The sequence below is a fragment of the Conger conger genome, chromosome 1, assembly GCF_963514075.1.
Source record: "Conger conger chromosome 1, fConCon1.1, whole genome shotgun sequence".
Classification (NCBI taxonomy): Eukaryota; Metazoa; Chordata; class Actinopteri; order Anguilliformes; family Congridae; genus Conger; species Conger conger.
Window position 1 is genome coordinate 39,698,913 of NC_083760.1, and position 24,856 is coordinate 39,723,768.

General features: G+C 39.7%; 1 protein-coding gene across 3 annotated transcripts in view; it reads right to left on the bottom strand.

Moving 5' to 3' along the window:
- spata17 (spermatogenesis associated 17) overlaps positions 1-24,856 on the bottom strand; it is a 303,051-nt gene that overhangs the window by 180,560 nt on the left and 97,635 nt on the right. The window lies entirely within an intron of this gene.

Here is a 24,856-nt window from a genome sequence, read left to right on the forward strand (position 1 = left end):
GTCATGACCATAAGCTGTGAAGGGATTTTTGATATCTCAAACGGTATGGAAATGGCGAGTCGTACAGTACACATATTGCGTGCAAAAAAATGACTTTTTTTTCGACATCGTCCGATCTGGCTGATATTTTACAAATATGTTCACTGTTGGAGTACAATATGAAATATATACATATCAATCGGGGCGTGGCTAGACAGCGCCCCCTATAATTATTATTCTCTTTTTTTTCAATGTATTTTGCATTTTTGAGGTGCTTGCCATGGATGAAAACTCACGGAATTTTGCACACACATGAGAAGTGTTGGCTGTCAGGAGGTATCAGATGCTCAGACCTGGGCGTGGCCGAGGGACTCCACAGCGCCCCCTAATGCTTTGTCTTCTATTGTGGACAGGCACTTTGAGCTACCTTCACCTAATTTGGTATGCATGTGGGCCTCCTCTGGACAAACACATTTGTCTTTCGCATCGAATCAAATATGTGAACAGGAAGTCAGCCATTTTGAATTTTGTGCATTTTACACGTACTACACTTTTAAGTACTCCTCCTAGGGGGTTCATTGCATTCACACGAAATGTGGTCAAAGTGGTCTCAGGATAGTCATGATACTAATTGCAAAGGATATTTTTGATATCTCAAACGGTATGGTCATGGCGAGGCGTAAAATTTTCCTGTCACGCCGCGCCAACAGGAAGTAGCCATAAATTCATGGTCTACATTGTCTAATCTGGCTGATATTTTACAAATATGTTCACTGTTAGAGTCTAATCACATCCATATACCAAGAAGAAATCAATGTTATAGCGCCACCATCTGGCAACGGAAGTGAGGTTTTTATCATGTTTGTATGCGTTCCTGCTAGAGTATTCATCACATTCACACCAAATGTAGTCATCATGATCTGAGAATAGTCCTGACCCTAAATGACGAAAGGATTTTTGATATCTCAAACGGTTTGGCAATGGCGAGGCGTATAATACACACGTTACGCCCAAAAACAGGAAGTGGGCTTAATTCCGTTCTACATCATCTGATCGGGCTGATATTTTACAAATATATTCACTTTTGGAGTGCAATCACATCCATATCCACATTCATCTGGGCGTGGCTACACAGCGCCCCCTATGGCTTTTTTCTAATATTGTGGACATATACTTTCACGTAAATGCACCACGTCTGGTAGGCATAAGGGTCTCCTCAAGACACACACATTTCTCATTTGCATCCCTTAATTTTTACCAACAGGAAGTGAGCTATTTTGGATTTTGTGTGTTTTTAAGTGTTTTTTCACGTACCAAACTTTGAAATACTCTTCCTAGGGGGTTCATCACATTCACACAAAATGTGGTCAGCATGATATTATAGCCCTGACACACAACTATGAACTGATTTTTAATATCTTGGAATGGTATGGCTATGGTCAGCCTTAAAATTAACTTGTAATGCTGCCCAAATAGGAAAATTATATATTAAATAATTTCAAAAAGGTATTAAATTCTACATTGCCTGATTTTGAGGCTACATCTTTTCACATATGTTCATTGTTGGAGTGTCATCACATCCATTAAGCAATAATAGTTTACTATTTTCGCTGGAGACTCATTATCTCCAGTCTTAAAACTTCAACTCAAGTCGCAACTGACTCTCCCATTTCTAATACGCGACTGCCATCTAGTGGCAAAGGTTAGTATTCTTTCTAATTTTCGGTATGGTTTCTCTTTCTTGGATAAAATGATTTCTCAACGACAAGTTTTGTTTCTTTTTGCGAGCCAGTAACCATAACGATGTATGAGTAACAGCGGCAGCCTACATGACAAAATGTACTGAAAACACCCAGCCCACAGCAACGTTTTTTCTCATCTATCTTAATTAACTCGATTGAATAACTAAAATAAAAAACAGGCTTTTACTGGCAGGAAAGTATCATATATTTAAAAGATTAATACATATAATGCATATATTGCTTTGACGTTCAATGTTATTTGGATTTTTAAAAAACCGTATTGTAGCATTTTAAGGACTCAATACAAAACAGCTGTTCGGAAAGTTGGCTTGAAAACCAAGAAGCCTTATTAAGGAATTCGAGCCGTTTCTATTTGACTTCATTCGATTGAAGTGAATGCCGTAACCCAATTAAATGTAATTCGCGTCGGAATACACATAATAGCCTACACTGTCAACGTGAAATAAAAATATATAGAGGTTTAAATCGATCCTGTATTGGGACATTTGTTATGATGGCTGGTGCAACGGGCATTTTCGGTACCGTTGACCATAATCGAATGCTAGCATTTATATCATTACACTGACCAAGTCCTGTTAAAAAGCACATTTTTGGTTCCTTTGTGGAAACAGTGAAGTTGTCTACACAATCTGTTCTACTCACAGACTAACTGCGTCGCTGTAACTTCCCCCCATTTCTGATACGGCGATTCAATTTATTGGCAGAAAGTGGTACTTTCATTTTTTTCTTCCTTCAAGTGATTTTTCAACGATAGGTTTTTGTTTTTTTCTAGCAAGCCAGTAGGCATAACGATGTATGATTTACAGCTGCAGCCTACGTGACAAAATGTATTGACAACACCCAGCCCGACGTTTCTTTGCATCTATTTTCATTACATGAATTGAATAACTAAAATAAATATTAAAGACATTTAAAGACTTAAAGACAGGCTTTAACTGGCAGGAGAGTATCATATTTTTAAAAGATTAACACATGAAGTCAAAAAGAAACTTTAGCGTCTGAGGTGGCTCTGCTCGAACGCTGTGTTAACAAGAGACCGTTTTGTTCAACAAAGGTATCACATGCAGGTCGTTGCGAGATGACACGCACGGGCTAACAGCAGCCAGCCAGTCCACTGTCTGTGTGAGTCAAAAAACAGGTCAGCTACGTTGGTTTACATGAATAGAAAACTTTCAGTTAAATCGCCAGCTATGTTAGTTTATTAGGCTTGTCATTAAACACGAATTAAGAGAACATACAATTTCGCTAGGAATGGTAAATTAATATGAAAATACTGTATTGAGGGCAGAGAGTTGGCATCTCTTTTAGATTTGGCTGAACAAATGCGTTTCAGGCAGCATAATTACCAGTGAAATGGAAAAGAATGATGCTGGTTAACTAGACGTTTCGTGCAATATTATCAGACACTTCGTAGAGAAATTATTAAACCAAGATAAAAGGAGACATTTGGCCAATAGATGGCACCCGTGTATAAGCGGGCAGTATAGCGTAATGGTTAGGGCGGTGGATTAAGGCACGCAAATTCAGCCGTTCGATCCCCGCTGCAGCCACAATGAATTTGAATAGGTTCTTGAAGCCAATTGTTTTCATTTTGAGTGCATATTTATGGCCGAATGACTTCTCAAGCGTAAATTGTGCCTCCCCGTGTAAAAACTATGGAAATTAATTAATCTCTGCTCTCCATACAGGACTGTAGCATGTTATCACAATGTGCAAGCAAGAAGTAATTTTTGTTTCATTCTACATTGTCTGATGTGGCAAAAACTTCACACATGTTCATTTTTGGAGTGTAATCTCATCAATATACCAAGACAGGCTCAATGGCATAGGCCACCATCTGGCAACAGGAAGTGGCTTTAATTTTACTTGACATCTTCCAATTTGGCTGAAAATGTACAAATATGTTAATTATTGGAGTGTAATCAAATCCATAAACCATACACGGCTCAATATTATAGCGCCACCATCTGGCAACAGGAAGTGGCTTTAATTTTACTCGACATCTTCCAATTTGGCTGAAAATGTACAAATATGTTCATTTTTGGAGTGAAATCAAATCCATAAACCATACACAGCTCAATATTATAGCGCCACCATCTGGCAATAGGAAGTGAGGCTGATATCATTGATGCATTCCAATAGCAGCAGAAACATCTTCATTGATCAAAGGGGAATTCCTGTGCACACTATTCGTTGTCCAGGAAGGTGATTATTTCCAAAGTGTGTACATATTGTGAAACATGTCATTGGCACAACTGTGCCACCAAGGCGGTTGCGCCCATGGTGCTTGGGCCCGTTCATTGCTGCTTGCAGCTATATTTATTATTATTATTCTTTTTTTTTCAATGTTTTGTGCATTTTTGAGGTGCTTGCCATGGATGAAAACTCACAGAATTTTGCACACACATCAGAAGTGGTGGCTGTCAGGTTGTCTCAGATGCTCAGACCTGGGCGTGGCTGAGGGACTCCACAGCGCCCCCTATCGCATTGTCATCTATTGTGGACAGGCACTTTGAGCTACCTTCACAAAATTTAGTACGCATATAGCACTCCTCGATCCAAACACATTTCTCATTCGCATCTAATCAAATATACAAACAGGAAGTCAGCCATTTTGGATTTTGTGCGTTTTACACGTACTGCACTTTTAAGTACTCCTCCTAGGGGGTTCATCACATTCACACCACCTGTGGTCAGAATGGTCTCAGGATATTCATGATGCTAAATTGGCAGGATATTTTTGATAGCTCAAACGGGACGGTCCTGGGGAGGCGTATAATTTTTATGTCACGCCACGCCAACAGGAAGTGGCCGTAATTTCATGGTCTCCATCGTCTGATCTGGCTGATATTTTAGAAATACGTTTAGTGTTGGAGTATAATCACATCCATATCCCAAGAACGGGTCAATGTTATAGCGCCACCATCTGGCAACGGACGTGAGGTTTTTATCATGTTTGTATGCGTTCCTGCTAAGGTATTCATCACATTCACACCAAATGTAGTCATCATGATCTTAGAATAGTCCTGACCCTAAATGACGAAAGGATTTTTGATATCTCAAACGGTTTGGCAATGGCGAGGCGTATAATACACACGTTACGCCCAAAAACAGGAAGTGGGCTTAATTCCGTTCTACATCATCTGATCGGGCTGATATTTTACAAATATATTCACTTTTGGAGTGCAATCACATCCATATCCACATTCATCTGGGCGTGGCTACACAGCGCCCCCTATGGCTTTTTTCTAATATTGTGGACATATACTTTCACGTAAATGCACCACGTTTGGTAGGCATATGGGTCTCCTCAAGACACACACATTTCTCATTTGCATCCCTTAACTTTTCCCAACATGAAGTGAGCAATTTTGGATTTTGTGTGTTTTTAAGTGTTTTTTCACGTACCAAACTTTGAAATACTCTTCCTAGGGGGTTCATCACATTCACACAAAATGTGGTCAGCATGATATTATAGCCCTGACACACAACTATAAACTGATTTTTAATATCTTGGAATGGTATGGCTATGGTCAGCCTTAAAATTAACTTGTAATGCTGCCCAAAAAGTTCATGTTTTAATACAATTATGTATTAAATAATTTCAAAAAGGTATTAAATTCTACATTGCCTGATTTTGAGGCTACAACTTTTCACATATGTTCATTGTTGGAGTGTCATCACATCCATTAAGCAATAATAGTTCACTATTTTCGCTGGAGACTCATTATATCCAGTCTTAAAACTTCAACGCAAGTCGCAAATGACTCTCCCATTTCTAATACGCGACTGCCATCTACTGGCAAAAGTTGGTATTGTTTCTCAAGTGATTTCTCAATGACAAGTTTTGTTTCTTTTTGCGAGCCAGTAACCATAACGATGTATGAGTAACAGCGGCAGCCTACGTGACAAAATGTACTGACAACACCCAGGCCACAGCAACGTTTTTTCTCATCCACCTTAATTATATGGATTGAATAACTAAAATAAAAGACACATATAATGCATATCTTGCAATGACGTTCAATGTTATTTGGTTCATAAAAAACCGTGTGTTGTAGCATTTTAAGGACTCAATACAAAACAGCTGTTCGGAAACTTAGCTTGAAAACCAAGAAGCCTTATTATGGATTTCGAGCCGTTTCTATTTGACTTCATTCGTTTGAAGTGAATGCCGTAACCCAATTAAATGTAATTCGCGTCGGAATACACATAATAGCCTACACTGCCAACGTGAAATAAAAATATATAGAGGTTTAAATCGATCCTATATTGGGACATTTGTTATGATGGCTGGTGCAACGGGCATTTTCGGTACCGTTGACCATAATCGAATGCTAGCATTTATATCATTACACTGACCAAGTCCTGTTAAAAAGCACATTTTTGGTTCCTTTGTGGAAACAGTGAAGTTGTCTACACAATCTATTCTACTCACAGACTAACTGCGTCGCTGTAACTTCCCCCCATTTCTGATACGGGGATTCCATTTATTGGCAGAAAGTGGAACTTTTATATATTTCTTCCTTCAAGTGATTTTTCAACGATAGGTTTTTTTTTTTTCTTCTAGCGAGCCAGTAGGCATAACGATGTATGATTTACAGCTGCAGCCTACGTGACAAAATGTATTTACAACACCCAGCCCGACGTTTCTTTGCATCTATTTTCATTATATGAATAGAATATCTGAAATAAATATTAAAGACATTTAAAGACTTAAAGACAGGCTTTAACTGGCAGGAAAGTATCATATATTTAAAAGATTAACACATATAATGCATATCTTGCATTGACGTTCAATGTTATTAGGTTTTAAAAAAAACGTATTGTAGCATTTTAAGTTCTCAATACAAAACAGCTGTTCGGAAAGTTGGCTTGAAAACCAAGAAGCCTTTTTCAGGAATTCGAGCCGTTTGTATTTGACTTCATTCGACTGAAGTGAATGCCGTAACCCAATTAAATGTAATTCGCGTCGGAATACACATAATAGCCTACACTGTCAACGTGAAATAAAAATATATAGAGGTTTAAATCGATCCTATATTGGGACATTTGTTATGATGGCTGGTGCAACGGGCATTTTCGGTACCGTTGACCACAATCGAATGCTAGCATTTATATCATTACACTGACCAAGTCCTGTTAAAAAGCACATTTTTGGTTCCTTTGTGGAAACAGTGAAGTTGTCTACACAATCTATTCTACTCACAGACTAACTGCGTCGCTGTAACTTCCCCCCATTTCTGATACGGGGATTCCATTTATTGGCAGAAAGTGGAACTTTTATTTTTTTCTTCCTTCAAGTGATTTTTCAACGATATGTTTTTGTTTTTTTTCTAGCGAGACAGTATGCATAACGATGTATGATTTACAGCTGCAGCCTACGTGACAAAATGTATTGACAACACCCAGCCCGACGTTTCTTTGCATCTATTTTCATTATATGAATAGAATATCTGAAATAAATATTAAAGACATTTAATGACTGTCTTTAACTGGCAGGAGAGTAGCATATATTTAAAAGAGTCAAAAGTCAAAAAGAAACGTTAACGTTTGAGAAGGCTCTGGTCGAACTCTGTGTTAACATGAGACCGTTATGTTCAACAAAGGTATGGCATGCAGGTCGTTGCGAGATGACGCGCATTGGCTAACAGCAGCCAGCCTGTCCACTGTCCAGCAGTCCACTGTCTGTGTGAGTCAAAAAACAGGTCAGCTACGTTTGTTTACCTGAATAGAAAACTTTCAGTTAAATCGCCAGATATGTTAGTTTATTTTGCTTGTCATTAAACACGAATTAAGAGAACATACAATTTCGCTAGGAATTTTTGACTTAATATGAAAATACCGGATTGAGGGCAGAGACTTGGCATCTCCTTTAGATTTGGCTGAACAAATGCGTTTCAGGCAGCATAATTACCGGTGAAATGGAAAAGAATGATGCTGGCTAACTCGACGTTTAATGCAATATTATCCGACACTTCGGAGAGAAATTATTTAACCAGGATAAAAGGAAACATACAACCTTTGGCCAATAGATGGCGTACGTGTATAAGAGGGCAGTATAGCTTAATGGTTCAGACAGTGGATTAAGACATGCAAGGTCCGCGGTTCCATCCCCGGTGCGGCTACAATAAAGTTGAATAGTTTCTTCACGCCAATGGTTTTATTTTGAGTGCATATTTATAACCGAATGACTTCTCAAGCGTAAATTGTGCCTCCCGCTGTAAAATCTATGGAAATTAATTCATCTCTGCTCTCCATACAGGACTGGAGCATATTATTACAATGTGCAAGCAAGAAGTAATTTTTGTTTCATTCTACATTGTCTGATGTGGCAGAAACTTCACACATGTTCATTTTTGGAGTGTAATCTCATCCATATACCAAGAAAGGCTCAATGGCATAGCGCCACCATCTGGCAACAGGAAGTGGCTTTAATTTACCTTGACATCTTCCAATTTGGCTGAAAATGTACAAATATGTTAATTATTGGAGTGTAATCAAATCCATAAACCATACACGGCTCAATATTATAGCGCCATCATCTGGCAACAGGAAGTGGCTTTAATTTTACTCGACATCTTCCAATTTGGCTGAAAATGTACAAATATGTTCATTTTTGGAGTGAAATCAAATCCATAAACCATACACAGCTCAATATTATAGCGCCACCATCTGGCAACAGGAAGTGAGGCTTATATCATTGATGCATTCCAATAGCAGCAGCAACATCTTCATTGATAAAAGGGGAATTCCTGTGCACACTATTCGTTGTCGAGGAAGGTGATTATTTCCAAAGTGTGTATATATTGTGAAACATGTCATTGGCACAACTGTGCCACCAAGGCGGTTGCGCCCATGGTGCTTGGGCCCGTTCATTGCTGCTTGCAGCTATATTTATTATTTTTATTCTTTCTCTTCCGTCAAATGGGCATTTTTGAGGGCCTTGCCCTGGCTAAAAAGTCTTGAAATTTTGCAGACCCATCAGAAGTGGTGGCCATCAGGATGTATCAGATGCTCAGACCTGGGTTTGGCCGAGGGACTCCACAGCGCCCCCTATTGCACTGACCCCCCCCCCCCCCTGCATTGTTGTCTATTGTGGGCAGGCACTTTGAGCTACATGAACCTAATTTGGTATGCATATGTGGCTCCTCAATTGAAACACATTTCTCATTCGCATTGATGCAAATATGCAAACAGGAAGTCAGCCATTTTGAATTTTGTGCGTTTTCACATGTACTACACTTTTAAGTACTCCTCCTAGGCGGTTCATCGCATTCACACCAAATGGGGTAAGAATGGTCTCAAGATAGTCATGATTCTAAATTGCCAGGATATTTTTGATATCTCAAACGGTCTGGTCATGGCGAGGCGTACAATTTTTATGTCACGCCGCGCCAAAAGGAAGTGGTCATAATTTTGTGGTTTACATCGTCTGATCTGGCTGATATTTCACAATTATGTTCAATGTGTGAGTATACTCACATCCATGTCCCAAGAAGAAGTCAATGTTATAGCGCCACCATCTGGCAACAGGAAGTGAGGTTTTTATCATATTTGTATGCGTTCCTGCTAGGGTATTCATCACATTCACACCAAATGTAGTCAGCATGATCTTAGCATAGTCCTGACCCTAAAAGCCAAAGGGATTTTTGATATCTCAAACGGTTTGGCAATGGCGAGGCGTACAATACACACGTTATGAGCAAAAACAGGAAGTGGGCTTAATTCTGTTCTACATCGTCTGATTGGGCTGATATTTTACAGATATATTCACTGTTGGAGTGCAATCACATCCATATCCACATACATCTGGGCGTGGCTACGCAGCGCCCCCTATGGTTCTTTTCTAATATTGTGGACATATACTTTCACGTAAATTCACCGAATATGGTATGCATATGGGTCTCCTCAAGACACACACATTTCTCATTTGCATCCCTTAACTTTTCCAAACAGGAAGTGAGCTATTCTGGATTTTGTGTGTTTTTAAGTGGTTTTACACGTACCAAACTCTGAAATACTCCTCCTAGGTGGTTCATCACATTCACACCAAATGTGGTGAGAAAGGTCTCAGGATAATCCTGATGCTAAATTGAAAGGATATTTCTGATATGTGAAACGGTACGGCTATGGCGAGGCGTACAATTTAAGGTCTCGCCGCGGCAACAGGAAGTGGTCGTAATTTCATTCTAGATGGTCTGATCTGGTTGATATTACACAGATATGTTCGTTGTGGGAGTGTAATCTCATCCTTATCCCAAAAATGACTCAATGTTATAGCGCCACCATCTGGCAACAGGAAGTGGCCTTAATTTTACTCGACATCTTCTGATGTGGCAGAAAATTTAGAAATATGTATATTGTTGGGGTGTAATTAAATCCATATTTCAAAAACGACTCAATGTTATAGCGCCACCATCTGGAAACTAGAACATTGAATTGACCTTAATTTCACTCAACATCTTCCGATGAGGCTGAAAATTTTGAAATAGGTTTATTATTGGAGTGTAATCAGATTCAAAAACCATACACGGCTCAATAATATAGCGCCACCATCTGGCAACAGGAAGTGAGGCTTATATCATTGATGCATTCCAATAGCAGCGCCAACATCTTCATTGATCAAAGGGAAATTCCTGTGCACACTATACGTTGTCCAGGAAGGTGATTATTTCCAAAGTGTGTACATGTTGTAAAACATGTCATTGGCAGAACTATGCCACCAAGGCGGTTGCCCCCATGGGGCTTGGGCCCGTTCATTGCTGCTTGCAGCTATATTTAGGGCCCAAGCACCGTAGGGTGCGAAGGACCCTATTGTTATTGGAAGGATTATTATTATTATTATTATTATTATTATTATTATTCTTTCTCTTCCGTCAAATGGGCTTTTTTGAGGGCCTTGCCCTGGCTAAAAAGTCTTGATATTTTGCAGACACATCAGAAGTGGTGGCTGTCAGGATGTATCAGATGCTCAGACCTGGGTTTGGCCGAGGGACTCCACAGCGCCCCCTATTGCGCTGACCCCCCCCCCCCCCGCATTGTTGTCTATTGTGGGCAGGCGCTTTGAGCTACCTTCACCAAATTTAGTAGGCATATAGCACTCCTCGGACCAAACACATTTCTAATTCGCATTGATGCAAATATGCGAACAGGAAGTCAGCCATTTTGAATTTTGTGCGTTTTCACCTGTACTACACTTTTAAGTACTCCTCCTAGGCGGTTCATCGCATTCACACCAAATGGGGTAAGAATGGTCTCAACATAGTCATGATTCTAAATTGCCAGGATATTTTTGATATCTCAAACGGTATGGTCATGGCGAGGCGTACAATTTTTATGTCACGCCGCGCCAAAAGGAAGTGGCCATAATTTTGTGGTTTACATTGTCTGATCTGGCTGATATTTTAAAAATATGTTCATTGTGTGAGTATACTCACATCCATGTCCCAAGAAGAAGTCAATGTTATAGCGCCACCATCTGGCAACAGGAAGTGAGGTTTTTATCATATTTGTATGTGTTCCTGCTAGGGTATTCATCACATTCACACCAAATGAAGTCAGCATGATCTTAGGATAGTCCTGACCCTAAAAGCCAAACGGATTCTTGATATCTCCAATGGTTTGGCAATGGCGAGGCGTACAATACACACGTTACGAGCAAAAACAGGAAGTGGGCTTAATTCCGTTCTACATTGTCTGATTAGGCTGAAATTTTACAGATATATTCACTGTTGGAGTGCAATCACATCCATATCCACATACATCTGGGCGTGGCTACGCAGCGCCCCCTATGGTTCTTTTCTAATATTGTGGACATATACTTTCACGTAAATTCACCGAATATGGTATGCATATGGGTCTCCTCAAGACACACACATTTCTCATTTGCATCCCTTAACGTTTCTAAACAGGAAGTGAGCTATTCTGGATTTTTTGTGTTTTTAAGTGTTTTTACACGTACCAAACTCTGAAATACTCCTCCTAGGGAGTTCATCACATTCACACCAAATGTGGTGAGAATGGTCTCAGGATAATCCTGATGCTAAATTGAAAGGATATTTCTGATATGTCAAACGGTACGGCTATGGCGAGGCGTACAATTTGAGGTCTCGCCGCGGCAACAGGAAGTGTTCGTAATTTCATTCTAGATGGTCTGATCTGGTTGATATTACACAGATATGTTCGTTGTGGGAGTATAATCTAATCCATATCCCAAAAATGACTCAATGTTATAGCGCCACCATCTGGCAACAGGAAGTGGCTTTAATTTCACTCGACATCTTCCGATGTGGCCGAAAATTTAGAAATATGTATATTGTTGGAGTGTAATTAAATCCATATTCCAAAAATGACTCAATGTTATAGCGCCACCATCTGGAAACTAGAACATTGAATTGACCTTAATTTCACTCAACATCTTCCGATGTGGCTGAAAATTTTGAAATAGATTTATTATTGGAGTGTAATCAAATAATACACGGCTCAATATTATAGCGCCACCATCTGGCAACAGGAAGTGAGTCTTATGTCATTGATGCATTCCAATAGCAACACCAACATCTTCATTGATAAAAGGGGAATTCCTGTGCACACTATACATTGCCAAGGAAGGTGATTATTTCCAAAGTGGGTACATATTGTTAAACATGTCATTGGCACAACTATGCCACCAAGGCGGTTGCGCCCATGGTGCTTGGGCCCGTTCATTGCTGCTTGCAGCTATATTTAGGGCCCAAGCACCGTAGGGTGCGAAGGACCCTATTGTTATTGGAAGGATTATTATTATTATTATTATTATTATTATTATTCTTTTTTTTTCAATGTTTTGTGCATTTTTGAGGTGCTTGCCATGGATGAAAACTCACGGAATTTTGCACACACATCAGAAGTGGTGGCTGTCAGGATCGCTCAGATGCTCAGACCTGGGCGTCGCTGAGGAACTCCACAGCGCCCCCTATCGCATTGTCATCTATTGTGGGCAGGCACTTTGAGCTACCTTCACAAAATTTAGGACGCATATAGCACTCCTCGGCCTAAACACATTTCTAATTCGCATCTAATCAAATATACAAACAGGAAGTCAGCCATTTTGGATTTTGTGCGTTTTACACGTACTGCACTTTTAAGTACTCCTCCTAGGGGGTTCATCACATTCACACCACCTGTGGTCAGAATGGTCTGAGGATATTCATGATGCTAAATTGCCAGGATATTTTTGATAGCTGAAACGGGACGGTCCTAGGGAGGCGTAGAATTTTTATGTCACGCGGCGCCAACAGGAAGTGGCCGTAATTTCATGGTCTACATTGTCTGATCTGGCTGATCTTTTAGAAATATGTTTATTGTTGGAGTATAATCACATCCATATCCCAAGAACGTGTCAATGTTATAGCGCCACCATCTGGCAACAGGAAGTGAGGTCTTTATCATATTTGTATGCCTTCCTGCTAGGGCATTCATCACATTCACACGAAATGTGGTCAGCATGATCTTAGGATAGTCATGACCATAAGCTGTGAAGGGATTTTTGATATCTCAAACGGTATGGAAATGGCGAGTCGTACAGTACACATATTGCGTGCAAAAAAATGATTTTTTTTTCGACATCGTCCGATCTGGCTGATATTTTATAAATATGTTCACTGTTGGAGTACAATATTAAATATATACATATCAATCGGGGCGTGGCTAGACAGCGCCCCCTATAATTATTATTCTCTTTTTTTTCAATGTATTTTGCATTTTTGAGGTGCTTGCCATGGATGGAAACTCATGGAATTTTGCACACACATGAGAAGTGTTGGCTGTCAGGATGTATCAGATGCTCAGACCTGGGCGTGGCCGAGGGACTCCACAGCGCCCCCTAATGCTTTGTCTTCTATTGTGGACAGGCACTTTGAGCTACCTTCACCTAATTTAGTAGCCATGTGGGCCTCCTCTGGACAAACACATTTCTCATTCGCATCGAATCAAATATGTGAACAGGAAGTCAGCCATTTTGAATTTTGTGCATTTTACACGTACTACACTTTTAAGTACTCCTCCTAGGGGGTTTATTGCATTCACACGAAATGGGGTCAAAGTGGTCTGAGGATAGTCATGATACTAATTCCAAAGGATATTTTTGATATCTCAAACGGTATGGTCATGGCGAGGCGTACAATTTTCATGTCACGCCGCGCCAACAGGAAGTAGCCATAAATTCATGGTCTACATTGTCTGATCTGGCTGATATTTTACAAATATGTTCACTGTTAGAGTGTAATAACATCCAAATACCAAGAAGAAATCAATGTTATAGCGCCACCATCTGGCAACGGAAGTGAGGTTTTTTTCATGTTTGTATGCGTTCCTGCTAGGGTATTCATCACATTCACACCAAATGTAGTCATCATGATCTTAGAATAGTCCTGACCCTAAATGACGAAAGGATTTTTGATATCTCAAACGGTTTGGCAATGGCGAGGCGTATAATACACACGTTACGCCCAAAAACAGGAAGTGAGCTTAATTCCGTTCTACATCATCTGATCGGGCTGATATTTTACAAATATATTCACTTTTGGAGTGCAATCACATCCATATCCACATTCACCTGGGCGTGGCTACACAGCGCCCCCTATGGCTTTTTTCTAATATTGTGGACATATACTTTCACGTAAATGCACCACGTCTGGTAGCCATAAGGGCCTCCTCAAGACACACACATTTCTCATTTGCATCCCTTAACTTTTCCCAACAGGAAGTGAGCTATTTTGGATTTTGTGTGTTTTTAAGTGTTTTTTAACGTACCAAACTTTGAAATACTCTTCCTAGGGGGTTCATCACATTCACACAAAATGTGGTCAGCATGATATTATAGCCCTGACACAAAACTATGAACTGATTTTTAATATCTTGGAATGGTATGGCTCTGGTCAGCCTTAAAATTAACTTGTAATGCTGCCCAAACAGTTCATGTTTTAATACAATTATGTATTAAATAATTTCAAAAAGGTATTAAATTCTACATTGCCTGATTTTGAGGCTAACACTTTTCACATATGTTCATTGTTGGAGTGTCATCACATCCATTAAGCAATAATAGTTCACTATTTTCGCTGGAGACTCATTATATCCAGTCTTAAAACTTCAACACAAGTCGCAAATGACTCTCCCATTTCTAATACGCGACTGCCATCTACTGGCAAAAGTTGGTATTGCATATATCTTGCAATGACGTTCAATGTTATTTGGTTTAAAAAAAACCGTGTTGTAGCATTTTAAGGACTCAATACAAAACAGCTGTTCGGAAAGTTAGCTTGAAAATCAAGAAGCCTTATTAAGGAATTCGAGCCGTTTCTATTTGACTTCATTCGGTTGAAGTGAATGCCGTAACCCAATTAAATGTAATTCGCGTCGGAATACACATAATAGCCTACACTGTCAACGTGAAATAAAAATATATAGAGGTTTAAATCGATCCTATATTGGGACATTTGTTATGATGGCTGGTGCAACGGGCATTTTCGGTACCGTTGACCATAATCGAATGCTAGCATTTATATCATTACACTGACCAAGTCCTGTTAAAAAGCACATCACCTTTGTGGAAACAGTGAAGTTGTCTACACAATCTATTCTACTCACAGACTAACTGCGTCGCTGTAACTTCCCCCCATTTCTGATACGGGGATTCCATTTATTGGCAGAAAGTGGAACTTTTATATTTTTCTTCCTTCAAGTGATTTTTCAACGATAGGTTTTTGTTTTTTTTCTAGCGAGCCAGTAGGCATAACGATGTATGATTTACAGCTGCAGCCTACGTGACAAAATGTATTGACAACACCCAGCCCGACGTTTCTTTGCATCTATTTTCATTTTTGAATAGAATATCTGAAATAAATATTAAAGACATTTAATGACTGTCTTTAACTGGCAGGAGAGTAGCATATATTTAAAAGAGTCAAAAGTCAAAAAGAAACGTTAACGTTTGAGATGGCTGTGGTCGAACTCTGTGTTAACATGAGACCGTTATGTTCAACAAAGGTATGGCATGCAGGTCGTTGCGAGATGACGCGCATTGGCTAACAGCAGCCAGCCTGTCCACTGTCTGTGTGAGTCAAAAAAACAGGTCAGCTACGTTTGTTTACATGAATAGAAAACTTTCAGTTAAATCGCCAGATATGTTAGTTTATTTTGCTTGTCATTAAACACGAATTAAGAGAACATACAATTTCGCGAGGAATTTTTGACTTAATATGAAAATACCGGATTGAAGGCAGAGACTTGGCATCTCCTTTAGATTTGGCTGAACAAATGCGTTTCAGGCAGCATAATTACCAGTGAAATGGAAAAGAATGATGCTGGCTAACTCGACGTTTAATGCAATATTATCCGACACTTCGGAGAGAAATTATTTAACCAGGATGAAAGGAAACATACAACTTTTGGCCAATAGATAACGTACGTGTATAAGAGGGCAGTATAGCTTAATGGTTCAGACAGTGGATTAAGACATGCAAGGTCCGCGGTTCCATCCCCGGTGCGGCCACAATAAAGTTGAATAGTTTCTTTACGCCAATGGTTTTATTTTGAGTGCATATTTATAACCGAATGACTTCTCAAGCGTAAATTGTGCCTCCCGCTGTAAAATCTATTGAAATTAATTAATCTCTGCTCTCCATACAGGACTGTAGCATGTTATTACACTGTGCAAGCAAGAAGTAATTTTTGTTTCATTCTACATTGTCTGATGTGGCAGAAACTTCACACATGTTCATTTTTGGAGTGTAATCTCATCCATATACCAAGAAAGGCTCAATGGCATAGCGCCACCATCTGGCAACAGGAAGTGGCTTTAATTTTACTTGACATCTTCCAATTTGGCTGAAAATGGACAAATATGTTAATTATTGGAGTGTAATCAAATCCATGAACCATACACGGCTCAATATTATAGCGCCACCATCTGGCAACAGGAAGTGGCTTAAATTTTACTTGACATCTTCCAATTTGGCTGAAAATGTACAAATATGTTAATTATTGGAGTGAAATCAAATCCATAAACCATACACGGCTCAATATTATAGCGCCACCATCTGGCAATAGGAAGTGAGGCTTATATCATTGATGCATTCCAATAGCAGCAGAAACAACTTCATTGATCAAAGGGGAATTCCTGTGCACACTCTACGTTGTCCAGGAAGGTGATTATTTCCAAAGTGTGTACATATTGTGAAACATGTCATTGGCACAACTATGCCACCAAGGCGGTTGCGCCCATGGTGCTTGGGCCCGTTCATTGCTGCTTGCAGCTATATTTATTATTATTCTTTTTTCTATATGCAAATGGGCCTTTTTGAGGTGCTTGCCATGCATAAAAAGTCTGGGAATTTTGCACACACATCAGAAATGAGGACCTTCAGGATCGATTAGATGCTCAGACCTGCGTGTGGCCGAGGGACTCCACAGCGCCCCCTATCGCATTGTCATCTATTGTGGGCAGGCACTTTGAGCTACCTTCACCAAATTTAGTCGGCATATAGCACTCCTCGGACCAAACACATTTCTAATTCGCATCGAATCAAATATACAAACAGGAAGTCAGCCATTTTGGATTTTGTGCGTTTTACATGTACTGCACTTTTAAGTACTCCTCCTAGGGGGTTCATCACATTCACACCACCTGTGGTCAGAATAGTCTCAGGATATTCACGATGCTAAATTGCCAGGATATTTTTGATAACTCAAACGGGACGGTCCTGGGGAGGCGTAGAATTTTTATGTCACGCCGCGCCAACAGGAAGTGGCCGTAATTTCATGGTCTACATTGTCTGATCTGGCTGATATTTTAGAAATACATTTATTGTTGGAGTATAATCACATCCATATCCCAAGAACGGGTCAATGTTATAGCGCCACCATCTGGCAACAGGAAGTGAGGTCTGTATCATATTTGTATGCCTTCCTGCTAGGGCATTGATCACATTCACACGAAATGTGGTCAGCATGATCTTAGGATAGTCATGACCATAAGCTGTGAAGGGATTTTTGATATGTCAAACGGTATGGAAATGGCGAGTCGTACAGTACACATATTGCGTGCAAAAAAATGACTTTTTTTTCGACATCGTCCGATCTGGCTGATATTTTACAAATATGTTCACTGTTGGAGTACAATATGAAATATATACATATCAATCGGGGCGTGGCTAGACAGCGCCCCCTATAATTATTATTCTCTTTTTTTTCAATGTATTTTGCATTTTTGAGGTGCTTGCCATGGATGAAAACTCACGGAATTTTGCACACACATGAGAAGTGTTGGCTGTCAGGATGTATCAGATGCTCAGACCTGGGCGTGGCCGAGGGACTCCACAGCGCCCCCTAATGCTTTGTCTTCTATTGTGGACAGGCACTTTGAGCTACCTTCACCTAATTTGGTAAGCATGTGGGCCTCCTCTGGACAAACACATTTCTCATTCGCATCGAATCAAATATCTGAACAGGAAGTCAGCCATTTTGAATTTTGTGCATTTTACACGTACTACACTTTTAAGTACTCCTCCTAGGGGGTTCATTGCATTCACACGAAATGTGGTCAAAGTGGTCTCAGGATAGTCATGATACTAATTCCAAAGGATATTTTTGATATCTCAAACGGTATGGTCATGGCGAGGCATACAATTTTCATGTCACGCCGCGCCAACAGGAAGTAGCCATAAATTCATGGTCTACATTGTCTGATCTGGCTGATATTTTACAAATATTTTCACTGTTAGAGTGTAATCATATCCATATACCAAGAAGAAATCAATGTTATAGCGCCACCATCTGGCAACGGAAGTGAGGTTTTTATCATGTTTGTATGCGTTCCTGCTAGGGTATTCATCACATTCACACCAAATGTAGTCATCATGATCTTAGAATAGTCCTGACCCTAAATGACGAAAGGATTTTTGATATCTCAAACGGTTTGGCAATGGCGAGGCGTATAATACACACGTTACGCCCAAAAACAGGAAGTGGGCTTAATTCCGTTCTACATCATCTGATCGAGCTGATATTTTACAAATATATTCACTTTTGGAGTGCAATCACATCCATATCCACATTCATCTGGGCGTGGCTACACAGCGCCCCCTATGGCTTTTTTCTAATATTGTGGACATATACTTTCACGTAAATGCACCACGTCTGGTAGGCATAAGGGTCTCCTCAAGACACACACATTTCTCATTTGCATCCCTTAACTTTTCCCAACAGGAAGTGAGCTATTTTGGATTTTGTGTGTTTTTAAGTGTTTTTTCACGTACCAAACTTTGAAATACTCTTCCTAGGGGGTTCATCACATTCACACAAAATGTGGTCAGCATGATATTATAGCCCTGACACACAACTATGAACTGATTTTTAATATCTTGGAATGGTATGGCTCTGGTCAGCCTTAAAATTAACTTGTAATGCTGCCCAAACAGGAACATCATGTATTAAATAATTTTAAAAATGTATTAAATTCTACATTGCCTGATTTTGAGGCTACAACTTTTCACATATGTTCATTGTTGGAGTGTCATCACATCCATTAACCAATAAAGGTTCACTATTTTCGCTGGAGACTCATTATATCCAGTCTTAAAACTTCAACGCAAGTCGCAACTTATCCCCATTTCTAATACGCGGCTGCCATCTTTCGGCAAAGGGTTGTATTGTCGTGATTTCTCAACGACAGGTTTTGTTTCTTTTTGCGAGCCAGTAAGCATCACGATGTATGAGTAACAGCGGCAGCCTACGTGACAAAATGTACGGACAACACCCAGCCCACAGCAACGTTTTTTCTCATTTACCTTAATTAACTCGATTGTATAACTAAAATAAAAGACAGGCTTTTACTGGCAGGAAAGTATCATATATTTAAAAGATTAACACATATAATCCATATCTTGCATTGACGTTCAATGTTATTTGGTTTAAAAAAAAAAAAGGATTGTAGCATTTTAAGGACTAAATACAAAACAGCTGTTCGGAAAGTTAGAAGCCTTATTAAGGAATTCGAGCCGTTTCTATTTTACTTCATTCGATTGAAGTGAATGCCGTAACCCAATTAAATGGAATTCGCGTCGGAATACACATAATAGCCTACACTGTCAATGTGAAATAAAAATATGTAGAGGTTTAAATCGATCCTATATTGGGACTTTTGTTATGATGGCTGGTGCAACGGGCATTTTCGGTATCGTTGACCATTATCAAATGCTAGCATTTATATAATTACACTGACCAAGTACCGTTAAAAAGCACATTTTAAGCTCCCTTGTGGAAACAGTGAAGTTTTCTTCACAATCTATTCTACTCACAGACTAACTGTGTCGCTGTAACTTTCCCCCATTTCCGATACAAGGATTCCATCTTTTGGCAAAAATGGTCCTGTTAGGGTGCACCGAGGGTGGAAGACACGAAGGACGAGGGATTGCGATGATGAGGTGCTGAAGGTGTATTTTATTTACAGTGATGACCAAAATAATAATAATAATAAACTAAGAAGAAAGATTTTACAACAAACAAAAGAAAATGCTCATGAAATTGGCATGCCCCTGGGCCTCTAGAGTGAATTTGGCTATGCCTCAAAAAGTAGGCCCATTACACAGCACACCCACTCCATGTCTCTCCAAAAAAAAAAAAAAAAAAAAAAAAAAAAAAAGGGCTCAGACCCCCTCAGCTCTCTCCTGGAGCTATAAATGGCCATAGCCCCTCCCACCTGACACCTTCCATGCACAAAAAATAAATATAATCAATTAACAAAATAAAATAAAAAATTATCAAACAGAACATAACACACATGGCCATAACAAGAGTAGCAAACAGCTAAACACACACGAATAACAAGGGGGTACTAAACAGAATTAAAACAATCATTCATGTACTATTCAAATTCCGCCCTTGTCTAAATTAAACAGGTGGTAGTTCCCGCTAATCACCCTTCATAAATATCACATGGTTCCCTACACTTCCTGTTTGGTTATTAGACCTGGATTGAACAGACCCAGGTAAACCTTTTGTTTTATGCGGTAAAACATTTTTTAAAGCACCCGCTGTGCGTTGTTTACTCCCGCTCAGTTTACAATGTAAAGCGTGTAGTGTTGCGGTGTTTGTGTTGCATGTCTGTAACAGTGTAACAGGCATTAGTCCGTGACAGGTACGTACATTTTTTTCTTCCTTCAAGTGATTTTTCAACGATAGGTTTTTGTTTTTTATAGCGAGCCAGTATGCATAACGATGTATGATTTACAGCTTCAGCCTACGTGACAAAATGTATTGACAACACCCAGCCCGACGTTTCTTTGCATCTATCTTCATTATATGAATTGAATAACTAAAATAAATATGAAAAGACATTTAAAGACTTAAAGACAGGCTTTACTGGCAGGAGAGTATCATATGTTTAAAAGATTAACACATAGGCTGTCATGCATATCTTGCATTGATGTTAACTGTTCTTTTGTTCATAAATCGTATTGTAGCATTTCAAGGAATATAAAAAACAGCCCTTAGAACAGTTAGGTTGCAAACCAAGAAGACTTTTTGTCGCATTTACGTCTCAGAAATTTTACATTTACATTTTAGTCATTTGGCAGACGCTTTTAATCCAATGCGACTTACAAGTGCATAGGTTCTACCACAAGTCAAAGCATCACATCCAGAACTAGAAAAATACACCTGGACTGCTGTTCTAAACATATAGTCGTCATCATAAGTGCAATTTTTTTTTTTTTTTTTTTTTTTTGGTGGGGGGGTTAGACAGGGATAGGGGTATCAGAAGGGGGGGGCGGGGTAAATCAGGAGGGGGGACTAAGGTAGAAATGAAGTCAAAAATAAACGTTAGCGTCTGAGGTGGCTCGTATCAGCTGCTCGAATGCTATGTTAACATGAGACCGTGATGCTCAACAACGGTATCGCATGCAGGTCGTTGCGAGATGACACGCATGGGCTAATAGCAGCCATCCTGTCCGCTGTCTGTGAGAGGCCAAAACAGATCAGCTACGTTTGTTTACAGGAAGAGAAAACTTTCAGTTAAATCGCCAGCTATGTTAGTTTATTTTGCTTGTCATTTAACACCAACTAAGAGAACATACAATCTCGCTCGGGAAAGGTAACTCAATATGCAAACACCGTATTGAGGGCAGAGAGTTGGCATCTCCTTTAGATTTGGCGTTTCACGCAGCATAATTATCGTTGTAATGGAAAAGAATGACGCTGGCTAACTAGACGTTGATGCAATATTATCCGACCCTTCATTGAGAAATTATTTAACCAAGAAAAAAGAAACATTCAACTTTTGGCCAATAGATGGCACCCGTGTATAAGAGAGGGCAGTATAACGTAATGGTTAGGGTATGGGACTAAGACACGCAAGGTCAGCAGTTTGATCCCCGGAGCAGCCACAATAATATTTAATAGATTCTTTAAGCCAATGGTTTTATTTTGAGGGCATATTTATAGCCTAAAGTCTTTTAAAGCATAAATTGTGCCTCCCGGTGTAAAAACTATGGAAATTAATATCTGCTCTCCATACAGGACTGTAGCATGTTATCACAATGTGCAAGCAAATTATTTTTGTTTCATTCTACATTGTCTGATGTGGCTGAAACTTCACACGTTCATTTTTGGAATGTAATCTCATCCATATACCAATAAAGGCTCAATGGCATTGCGCTGCCAGCTGGCAACAGTAAGTGAGGATTATATAGTAGTCTTAAGCATTATTTTTCAATGGGTTCATCACATTCATGCTAAATGTGGTCAGCATGATGTTAGGATGGTCCTGACAAAACAGATATGTGATATTTTGGGATGATCTGGCTCTGGTCAGGCATATAATTAACACATCATGCCAGGCAAACAGGAAGTGGTCATTCTTAAATTCTCTAATATCTGATATGACTGCAACTTTACACAGATGCTCATTGTTGGAGTGTAATCAAATCCAGATACCAAAAACACCTTAATATTATAGCGCCACCTGTTGGCAACAAGAAGTGACCTTAATTTCACTCGACATCTTCCGATTTGGCTGAAAATGTAGAAATATGTTTATTGTTGGAGTGTAATCAAATCCATATACCAAAAATAGCTCAATGTCATAGCGCACTATCTGACAACAGGAAGTGAGGCTTATATCATAGTTTTATGCATTCCAATAGCGGCACCAACATCTTCATTGATCAAAGGGGAATTCCTGTGCACACTATACACTGTCCTAGGAAGTTGATTTTTTCCAACTTTGCCACCAAGGCGGCCGCCCCTTTGGTGCTTGGGCCCGCTCATTGCTGCTTGCAGCTATATTTTTACTTGAGTTTGCTGATTTCCTTTCCAGCCTTATTGTTAATTCAGATAAAGTAGTAATTGTAGGGAATTTTTATATTCACATGGACAGTGAGGGCAATCCTCTCAGATCAGCATTCCTGTCTATCACTGAATCTATTGGCTTTGATGCCTGATAATTCTGCGTTGTTAGACCATTATTTAATTACTTTCCAACTTTCACAAGTCTGTCATGTGTCACCAGATCCTACTTTCTACTTCAGCCATAAGCTTTCCTCCAGGACTGCAAATGCTTTTATTAATGAGCTCCCAGGCTCATTTGTGCACTGTGGGGATTTTCTTGGCTCCAGCCAAAATGCATACACAAATGCAAGCATTAACTCAATTGATCAGCTGCTTGACAACAAATTACATACTTTGCAGAACCCTGGATACTATAACACATCTAAAGAAGAGGAAAGTCTGCCATAAGAAATTAGCACTTTGGTACAATGACCAAACTTGTGCTCTCAAGCAATCTTCATGCCAATTTGAGTACAAAAGGCATCCTACTAACCTATAAACATACCCCCCCTCCACAGCACGTTCCTAATACATCCTACTAACCTATAAACATACCCCCCCTCCACAGCACGTTCCTAATACATCCTACTAACCTATAAACATACCCCCCCTCCACAGCACGTTCCTAATATTTCTCTAGTTCTTCTACCACCCCACAGCGTCTGCCCTTCCATCCACTCAACACATGGTTGCAGAATCTTCAGAAGAACTGGTGGCCTATCTGAATTATTTTGCTCCAATAGATCTCATTGAATTTAATACCATAGTTAATTATTCTACTTGTCTTCTAGACCCTATCCCAACAAAGCTATTGAAGGAACTACTACCAGTTATTGGAACACCACTGTTACCTGTTGTTAATACTTCCTTAGTATCTGGACACATACCACAGACTCTTAAATTTGCAGTCATCAAACCCCTTCTTAAGAAGCCAAACCTAGATGTGAATGACTCGTCTAGCTACAGGCCTATCTCAAACCAACACTGTTCATTTCTGCACCCCAATCATAAATGGGAAGTTTTTCAATCTGGTTTTAGACCCTTCCACAGCACTGAAACAGCCCTAATGACCTACTCCTCGCTTCTGACTGGCTACATCTCTGTACTTCTGGTTCTAAATTTAAGTGCAGCATTCGACACAAGTGATCACCTCATCCTGTTGCACCTCATCCTGTTCCTGTTGAAATTCTTGTAGGCCCCAAAGGACAGGCTCTCTCTTAAATTAGATCATACCTATCAGACCCATAACAATTTGTGCATTTTAGCAATGACTCCTCTTATCAATCTAGGGTTAGATATGGAGTACCACAAGGATCTGTGCTTGGGCCCTTGATTTTCTCTATATATATGCTTCACCTGGGATAAGTTATTCGAAAACATGGAATTAACTTCCACTGCTATGCAGATGACACCCAGTTGTATATATCATTCAAACATTGATGGAATTTCCATCACTTCAAGTGCTGTCAAAGATTTTGGTGTTACTTCTGATCCAGATTTTGCATTTGATACACATATCAAAAAGTTGCTTTATTATCACTCACTATTTCTAAAATCCGGGAAATAAGCTGGTGGTGACTGTCTCAAGCCATGGCTGTGTTGGTCACTGCCTCTGTTTCCCTTAGCTATGCTGCCATAGCCTTATTCTGCTGAGGGTTTCCTTATCACATGCAGGCACCTCTCCCTCCTGCTGCAATTGACCAATTAATATCTGAACCCCCTAAGCTTACTTTCCTGCCAATGTT